This window comes from Petaurus breviceps, unplaced genomic scaffold, assembly GCF_028583685.1.
Source record: "Petaurus breviceps papuanus isolate PSGF00001 unplaced genomic scaffold, PetGlider_PUasm1.0 207, whole genome shotgun sequence".
NCBI lineage: Eukaryota > Metazoa > Chordata > Mammalia > Diprotodontia > Petauridae > Petaurus > Petaurus breviceps.
Window position 1 is genome coordinate 10,127,155 of NW_027185850.1, and position 9,213 is coordinate 10,136,367.

The following is a 9,213-nucleotide window of genomic DNA, read 5'->3' on the forward strand; positions in this document are numbered from 1 at the left end:
TGCCCTAATGTATGGTCACTTTTTGTTAAAGTGCCATGTGCCTCTGAGAAAAAATTATACAGACATACCTCAGAGATATTGTGGGTTCAATTCCAGAACACCACAATTAATGAAATATCACAAATAAAGCAAGTCACATTAATTTTTTGGTATGCCAATACATACAAAAGTTATGTTTACACTACACTGTAGTCTGTTAAGTGCGCAATAGTATTATGTCTCAAAAATGTGTTGTTAAATCATTTTTCAGATATGTTAGACTCTTTATGACCCAATTTGTGGTTTTCTTGGCAAAGATACCATAGTGGTTTGCCATTTCTTTCTCCTACTCATTTTACAGATGAGGAAAGAGGCAAACAGGGTTATGTAAACTGCCCAGGGTCACACAGTTAGCGTGAGGCCAGATTAGGAGTCTTCCCAACTTCAAGCCAAGTACTCTATCCATTGTATCCCCTAGCTGCTCCCACCCCCAAAAATGTGTATGCCTTAATTAACAAATATTTCACTGCTAAAAATGCTAACTATTATTTCAGTTTTCAGAAAGTAATAATTGTTCTGCTGGTGAAGGGTCTTGCCTCAATATTGTTGGCTACTAACTGATCAGGGTGGTGATTACTGAATGTTGGGGTGGCTGTGGTGATTTCTTTAAAATAATACAATAATAAAGCTGGCTACATTGTTTGATTCTACCCTTTATGAAAGATTAATCTGTAGCATGCAATGCTGTTTGATAGCATTTCACCAATGGTATAACTTCATTTAAAATTGGAGTCAAGCCTCTCAAACCCTGCCTCTACTTTACCAATCAAATTTATGTAATATTCTTCAATAATGTTGTGTCTCAAGGAATGGGAAGGTCTGAGGAAAGAGAGAGAGAGATGTGGGGGAGGTCAGTGAATCACTCAGAATATACATAACATTTATGGATTGTGAAATATGCTTGCATTCCTTTCTATTCCCATTCAATTCTCTTCAGATGTCTATCATATCTAGCTTATTTAATATTCTATTCATCTCCTTGACTTCTCTCTTAGTATTTTTAGTTGGATTCATCTAGTTCTTAAAAGTGTAAGTTGAGGTCTCTTACCATTCTAGTTTTGCTATCTATTTCCACCGGAAATTCACTAAGAATTTGGTGTATTATTTTTAGTGTTGATATTACATCATTATCTATGGTACCTTTTAACATAATGTAATTTCCCTGTACATCCTTTAATTAGATATACTTTAATTTCAACTTTGTCTGTAAAAATAATTGCTGTCCCTACATTTTTACATCAATTGAAGCATAATAAAATTAATTTATTTTTATTTTTTTATCATTTTTCTCATTTTCAAATGTGTTTCTCTTAAACAACATATTCTCAGGTTTTGGTTTTTGATCCATTCTATCATCTATTTCTATTTTATGGGAGATTTTATCCCATTTACATTCATAATGATGCTACTAGTTCTATAGTTCCCTCCACCCTATTTTCCTTACTATTTATTCTTCTGTCTCGCTTCTTACTCTATTTCTCAGATACTGTAATGGGAATGCAAATTTGGAAGATCTTCCCTGCCCCTAGGCTAAAATGTACCTGAAGCCTGGGGAGGGAGGCTTGTTTTTCAGTAGATACTTCTTGATTGGCCAGTGAGTCAATAAGGTTGTTACATTCTCTGAGCCAGGAGAAGGCTATATAAGCCCTGATGTGTAGCTTTGTTTTGGGACTCACTTTGAGAAGTGTTCTGTGATTTGATCTGAATTCTGGGAAGCCGTTGTTGAGAGTCCCCCAGCTTTGAAAAACCCAGATGTGGAAACCCAGATGTTGACTGGGTATGGATGTAATGGCTGGACCGTTTGGAAAGCTGTCTACTTGATCTGTTTCTGTCTTGATAATTCTGCCTGTATGCTTTGAAGTTCAGGGTGCTGACCTTTTTCCCCTGAACAAGGTAAATGATATATGTCTGACTGATTAAAGTAAGCTTGTTAACCCATTTTGAGTTGCTTTCCTTTAACAAAGCAGATCCAAGAACCTGTATGGGCAGCCACCCTGGGGACGCCGGGGTGCTTGCTGCTACAGATACCTAATATACTTCTGACCACTGCCTCGCTAATCCAGACATACTTCTAAGAGTCCCTTCTATGAAAGTCTTCATAACTTACAGAAAAATAAGAGGGTAAGGGTACAGAATAAGACCCTTACCCCCTTATTTTTCTGTAAGTTATGAAGACTTTTATACCCATTAGATGTATATGTTATTCCTTCTTCAACCTATTTCCAATAAGAATAAAGTTCCTGCCATGGTCACTCTCCACTCTATTCACTCCTCCATTATAAAAAATCATTCCATTTACTCATCTTTTGTATGAGATAATTTGCTTCATTTTACCTCTCCCAACCCAATTTTACTTTTTTTAGAATCCTTTTGTCATAATAAACTGGAACACAAACTCTCTATGTATATTCTTTCTAACTGCCCTAATAATAGCATACTTAAGGGTTACAAATTTAAATTTCCCATATAAGATATTAAACAATTTAACCTTATTAAATCCCTTATGACTGGTTAGTCTTTCATCTTTATCTTCTTATGTTTCTCCAGATTCTTGTATTTTAAAGTAAAATTTTCTATTGAGTTCTTGTATTTTCCTCAAGAATGTCTGAAAGTCTTAAAAACACATATAGAATAAAGGTAAAAGACTGAAGCAGAATATATTATGCTTCAGCTGAAGTTAAAAAAAAAGAGCAAAGGTAGCAATCATGATCTCAGAAAAAGCAAAAATAGCTCTAATTAAAAGACATCAGCAAGGTAATGACATCATGCTAAGAGGTTCTATAGACAATCAAGTAATATCAATACTAAATACATATGCACCAAATGGTACAACATACAAATTTCTAAAGAAGTTGAATGAGTGGGGCAGCTAGGTGGCACAGTGAATAGAGCACCAGCCCTGGAGTCAGGAGGACCTGAGTTCAAATCCAGCCTCATACACTTAACATTTACTAGTCATGTGACCTTAACCCCAATTGCCCTTCCAAAAAGAAAAAAAAAAGAAATTAAATGAGTTACAGAAAGAAATAGGCAGTAAAATAAACTAGTGGGGGACCTCAGCTTTTCCTCTCAGAACTAGATAAATCTAACCACAAAGCAAAAAATAAAGAAATTAAGGAGCTGAATAGATTTTTAGAAAACTTAGATATGGTAGACTTCTGGAAAAAAATGGAATAGAAAAGAATCTACCTTTTTTTTCTCAGTGGTACATGGCACCTATACAAAAACTGGCCATCTGTTAGAATCCCAAAATCTCACAATCAAATGAAAGAAGGCAGAAATATTGAATGCATCTTTTTCAAATCATGATACAGTAAAAATTTCATTTAATGAAGGGCCATGGAAAGGTAGATTAAAAATTAACTAGAAACTAAATAATCTAATCCTAAAGAATAAGTGGGTCAAAGAAAAAAAGGATACAAAGAATGAAAACGTTCATCAGAGAATGACAATAATGAAACAACATTTCAAAATGTATGGGATGCAGCCAAAGCAGTATTTAGCAGGAAATATGTGTGTGTGAATGAATTGGACATAAAATTAGAAAAAGAACAAATTAAAAATCCTCAATTAAACATCAAATGTGACTAATATTGAAATATGCTTTACAGAAGGGAGGGAAAGGGGAGGGAGAAAATTTAGAACTCAAATTTTTAAAATGAATATTAAAAATTTTGTCTTTACATATAATTGGAAAAAATAAAATACTATGGGTAATTTTGATTACATTAAATTAAAGTCTTGGTACAAGCAAAGCCAGTGCAACCAATATTAGAAGAAAATCAGAAATCTGGGTAACAATTTTTTACAGTATTTCCAATAAAGTCCTCATTTCTCAAATATATAGAGAACTGAGTCAAATTTATAAGAATACAATCTATTCTCCGGTTGATAAAAGGTCAAAGGAAATAAACTGGCAGTTTTCAGATAAAAAAATCAAAGCTATCTACAATCATGTGAAAAAAATATTCTAAATTACTATTGATTAGAAAAATGTGAATTAAAACAACTCTAAGGTACCACCTCATGCCTATCACATTGACTAATATGACAGAAAAGAAAATGATAAATGATGGAAAGAATGTGGGAAAACTGGGACACTAATGTACTGAAATGATGAGCAGGCAGATTTCAGGAAAAGCTGGATAGACTTATGCAAAGTGAAGTAAGCAGAACCAGGAGAACGCTGTATACAGTAACAGCAATATTGTGTGATAATCAACTATGAATGAGTTATCTCTTTTCAGCGATACCCTGATCCAAAAAAATTCCAAACAACTCAAGGTGGAAAAATTCTATCCACATCCAAAGAAAGAACTGACGTAGTTGAATTCATATCAAAGCATACTATTTTCACTTTATTTTTTCCATAGTTTTCTTTTTCTAATTTTGTTCTATTTCTTTTTTCACAATGAAGTGCCCACCAGAAATTATACACCAAAGCCCCCTAAGCCTGCTAGAGGGGGACCCCTACCAGGGTCCCTAGAAAACACCTAATAGGCCATAATAGTGAGGGAACGTTTCACCTGTGTTGCTAGAAATATGCCCCAGATTCAGGTCTGTTTATGTTTGTATCCAGGGCTCTGCTAGGTAATCAAGGCTTCACTAGAAATGGCATTAACGGCATTACCTCCCACCCCCTTGAAACCATACTTTGTTGTTAGCAACATCTCAGTCTATGTAAGTTTGCTCTGTAAAGGGCTCGGGGCTATCTTCCCTACTGGGGAGGCAGTCACCGAGATTAATAAACACTCCTATAAAATTATAATTGGCTTTGCTGTCATGTCCATTTTATTTGTCCATTTCAACAACATGACTAATATTGAAATATGTTTTACAGAAAGGAGGGAAAGGGGAGGGAGAAAATTTAGAACTCATTTTTTTTTAAATGAATGTTAAAAATTTGTCTTTACATATAATTGGAAAAAACAAAATACTATTTTAAAAAATAAAAATGATTTTTAAAAAAAATTCATTAAATATGTTTTTTTTTTCCTTTCAGGATTACACTCAGCTTTGGTGGGTAGGTTAATTTTGGTTTTAACTTCAGCTCCTTTGCTCTTTGGAATATCATATTACACATCCTTTGGTCTTTTAACATAAAAGCTGCTAAATTTTGCGTATCCTGACTATAGTTCCACAATATTGAAATTGTTTCTTTCTAATGCATTGTAATATTTTCTCCTGGATCAAAGACCTTTTAAACTTAGCTATGATGTTCCTCTGAGCTTTCATTTTAGGATCTCTGTCAGGCAGGGACTGCGGGATTTTCCAACTTCCATTTTACCCTCTAGTTCTAAAACTTCATGAAAATTTTCCTAATATTTTTTTTTCAAGTATAATGTCTAGAATCATTTTTTTATCATGACTTTCAGGAAGTCCAACATTTTTTATATTACATTTCTACTCAGTCTATTTTTCAGGTCAGTTGTTTTTTTAATGAGATGTTTCATGTTTTCTTCTATTTTTTTCATTCTTTTGACTTTGTTTTATTATTTCTTATCTTATGAAGTCATTAGCTTCCCCTTGACCAATTCTAAGTTTTAAGGAGCTACTTTCTTCAGTAAATTTTTGGATCTCTTTTTACAATTAATTGACTTTTTCACAATTTTCTTGATTTTCCTGCACTTCTCATTTCTCTTCTTAATTTTTCTTCTATGTCTTTCATTTTATTTTTAACGTGTTTTTAAAGCTTCTCTAAGAACTCTTTTCTTGTAACCATTTTCTTTTTCTCTTTCTTTTTTTAGGCTTTACAAATAGCTGTTTTGTCTTTATTGACTTTTTCTTATTTTGAAGCCTGATTTTCTCTATCACCATAAGTATCTATCATCAGATTCTTTTTCTGTTGTTTACTCATTTTTAAATGGCCAATTTCTTGACTGCTAATTGTATGTTAGGGTCAGGCTCAGCTCCTAGGATGTGGAGGATAATGTTTCAAGCTTCAGGTTTTCATTTTGTTTTTAAAACTCTATCTTTGACTTTTTGGTTCTTGCAATGTGCTAAGATCTAAAGCCAGGTGTGGCCACTGCCTCTCTACACGTTGGTTTATAAGCATCCTCAGGTACTCCTTTCAAGCTCTGAGCTGTGACCAGGGCTTCTCCCCTCCCACCATGCTCAATCCACCTCAAGTATTCTAAATCCCTGTAGTCCCCAAAATATAGCAACTGTCTTCATTCTCCTGTGACCATAAATATCAGTTCACCTATCTGCCCTGGGACCAAAACTAGTGACTCCTCTAGCACCAGTGACCACAAGAAGTTCTCTCTGTCCCAGAATTCCAAGCAGGGAGCCCACCCCTCTTCAACCATACTCACTGGAGGAGGGTCCTCCAGTCTTCCCCTGAGAAGCCACCTGACCTTCCCACCACTATCTGAGAGTGGCCAACACAGCTGTCCCCAGAGTTTGCTATTTGCTGATTCTGGGGTATCTGCACTTCACTCAGGTCAGACCACCAACCCATGGGTCAGGTCTTTTCTAACAATACTCCCAAGTTGGCTTAGGCTAGACAATTGTTGTGCTTCAACTTTTAATTATTTCTGCTGCTTTAAAATCCGATTTGAGGTGTTATTTTAAATTGTTTGGAGATAAATTTGTGAGAGCCAGGTAATGTCCTTCCTTATTCCACCATCTTCCACAACCCTCCTCTACTTAGAGTCTTAAAGAGTCCTCTAGGGAACTAAGTGGCTATGACCTTGTAATGGGAAGCACAGAAGTAGTTTACAACTTTTTTTCAGCTATTGAATTAACACCTTGTTTCAGTTCAAGTTTCTTTTGAGCCTTGTATCAAGTCTGTTAAGAAACAGAACATGTGAACTCTACAGCTTGTGAACCCTAGAACTCACGAATTCCTGCAACAGGAAGAGGAGGAGCTAATAACCATATATAAGGAGAATTTCCAGGCTAGAGACAGCAGAATTGAGAAGAGGACCCTTGTGGTGGCAGAGTCAAAAAGGAGAAAACTTGTGGTAGCCCAGAACTCCGTTTTTCTGCTTTCTGTGTTAATGTTTGTGATACTACATACAGAAGCCCTGGGACCTTACTGGAAGCCCTGAAAGAGGATTTTCTGGTTGTATGTTTACAGAAGTCCTGGAGGAGGGTTTTGGAGGTCCTGGGACTTTACTGATGATTTGTGCTGACCTCTGGGACCTTGTTTGTGGGTTTGTGTTGATTTCTATGTCGATGATTTGTGTTGAGTTCTCAGACTTTGTTGGTGGGTCTGAGTTGATTTTACACGTAGAGAGTAAATTGATGCTGGTGCCAGCAATGTGTATGAATATTATTGTGGCTCTGTCAAGCTTTGTCTTTCCAGAAACAGGAACTGTGAGGGATTTGAGGTAGACTGGACACTGTGAACTTCAATATGGAATGGGAACTGGATGAAGAACTGGACAAGGAACTGGAAGCTGCCTGCCTTTGAACCCAGGTGACAGTTGGAGCTGGGACCATGGATGAGGAACCATGGGAGCTGAGAGCCAGACTTGAGTCAAACTGAAAGAAGACTTTACTTGGATACTGTGGACTGAATGAGAAGATTATGATTTGCTGTCACCTAGGGGTGGAGAACTTTGACTTTTGTACTTTGTGATTGAATTAAGGATTTTGTGATTGATGAATGAATGTAACTAACTAAATGTACCTAATTAAATGAATGTACTTTGTTTAAAACTATGTGGCCACTTTGGTGAAAACTATGTGCCCATTTTAGTGATAAGTTGTTGAGTTTTAACATGGTGAATGCTGTATTTTGATTTTCTGTGAATGTTTTGCTCTGATTTGTTAATGAATAAATAGAGAGCTCACTATGCTATGTAATCACAATCCTGAAAGCTGTTCACAGCAGCAGTCCTCTGGAAAGCTGCTCATGCATGGCCTTACAGACCTTTCCCAGAATTATACAGCCAGGTGGAACTACAACCCATCTTCTTCAGGAATGTAATTATGTGAGATAATAATAATCTCATTGTATTAAAATCCTACCTCATACACTGCCTAAGTGACCCTGGGCAAGCCACTTAATATATGAGTCTGTTTCCTAAAATGGTGGTAATAATAATCACATCTACCCCGAAGGGTATAAAGTGCTTTGTAAACTTTAAAGGGCTAAATACATGGTAGCTATAAGAATTGAATAGGGAAAAGAAGTTATTTTTTTCTCTTCCCTTTTCTTTTAAGTACCCATTAAAATTCAAGTCAGAATTATAATGCTTCCCTAGGAATGTCTCCAACTTCTCCATGATGCCATATAGTTTCATAGGTTTAGAGCTGGACATGAAGTAATCCATATCCATCATTTTATGAATAAAGAATCTGTGGCTCAGAGGGGAAATTATCTGCCCAAGATGACAAAAATGACAGAATTTAGATTGAGATCCACTTCCTCTGACTCTGAATCCAAGATCCCTTCCCTTCAACTACATGGCCTCAACCGTAATGAAAGGATAAACATTTATATTTAGTAAATAAAATTCTATATGTGTGCAAAAGGGCCAGGTTCAGAGTTATAGTAGGAACTATAATGTATATCATTCCAATTTAACATATGCTACATATTAAATCTTATATTGATATATATTACCAACGATATATATGATATGGCATATATTACATCTTAACTAGGACATTGAATGATTTCTCACTTGACTTCCCTGAAAAACGAATCAGCCAGTCAAGAAGCATATATCAGGCACCTACTATGTGGCAGGCCCTGTGCTAGGTGATGAGAATACAGTGACAAAAATTAAATCATTCCTGCCTTAAGGAGATCAATACATTTCCATATATTTGTCTTTCTTTCCTGATACACTTAAAATAAATCTGTTGGAGTGAAGGAAGCAGAACCAATAACAACCCGATATACAAAATAACGATCAAATGGAAAGAATAAAGGGAAATGTAGTGCTTAAATAAAAATGACTGAGAAAAAATTAACACTAGAGAAAAATTAAGAAAATACCCCTCCCTCCTGTCTTGAAGAAGTGCAGAATATTGCAATCTACTGCCCAATAGAGGTATGGGCTGATTTTACTGAAATGTTTTTTTTTTCCTCTTTTATTTTAATGTGTATTATGAAAGATGAATCACTGGGTGAGGGAGAAGATATATAACAGGAAGCAAGGTGATATAAAAATGAAAGATATTAATGATATACGATTTAAAATCGAAATATATAAATAT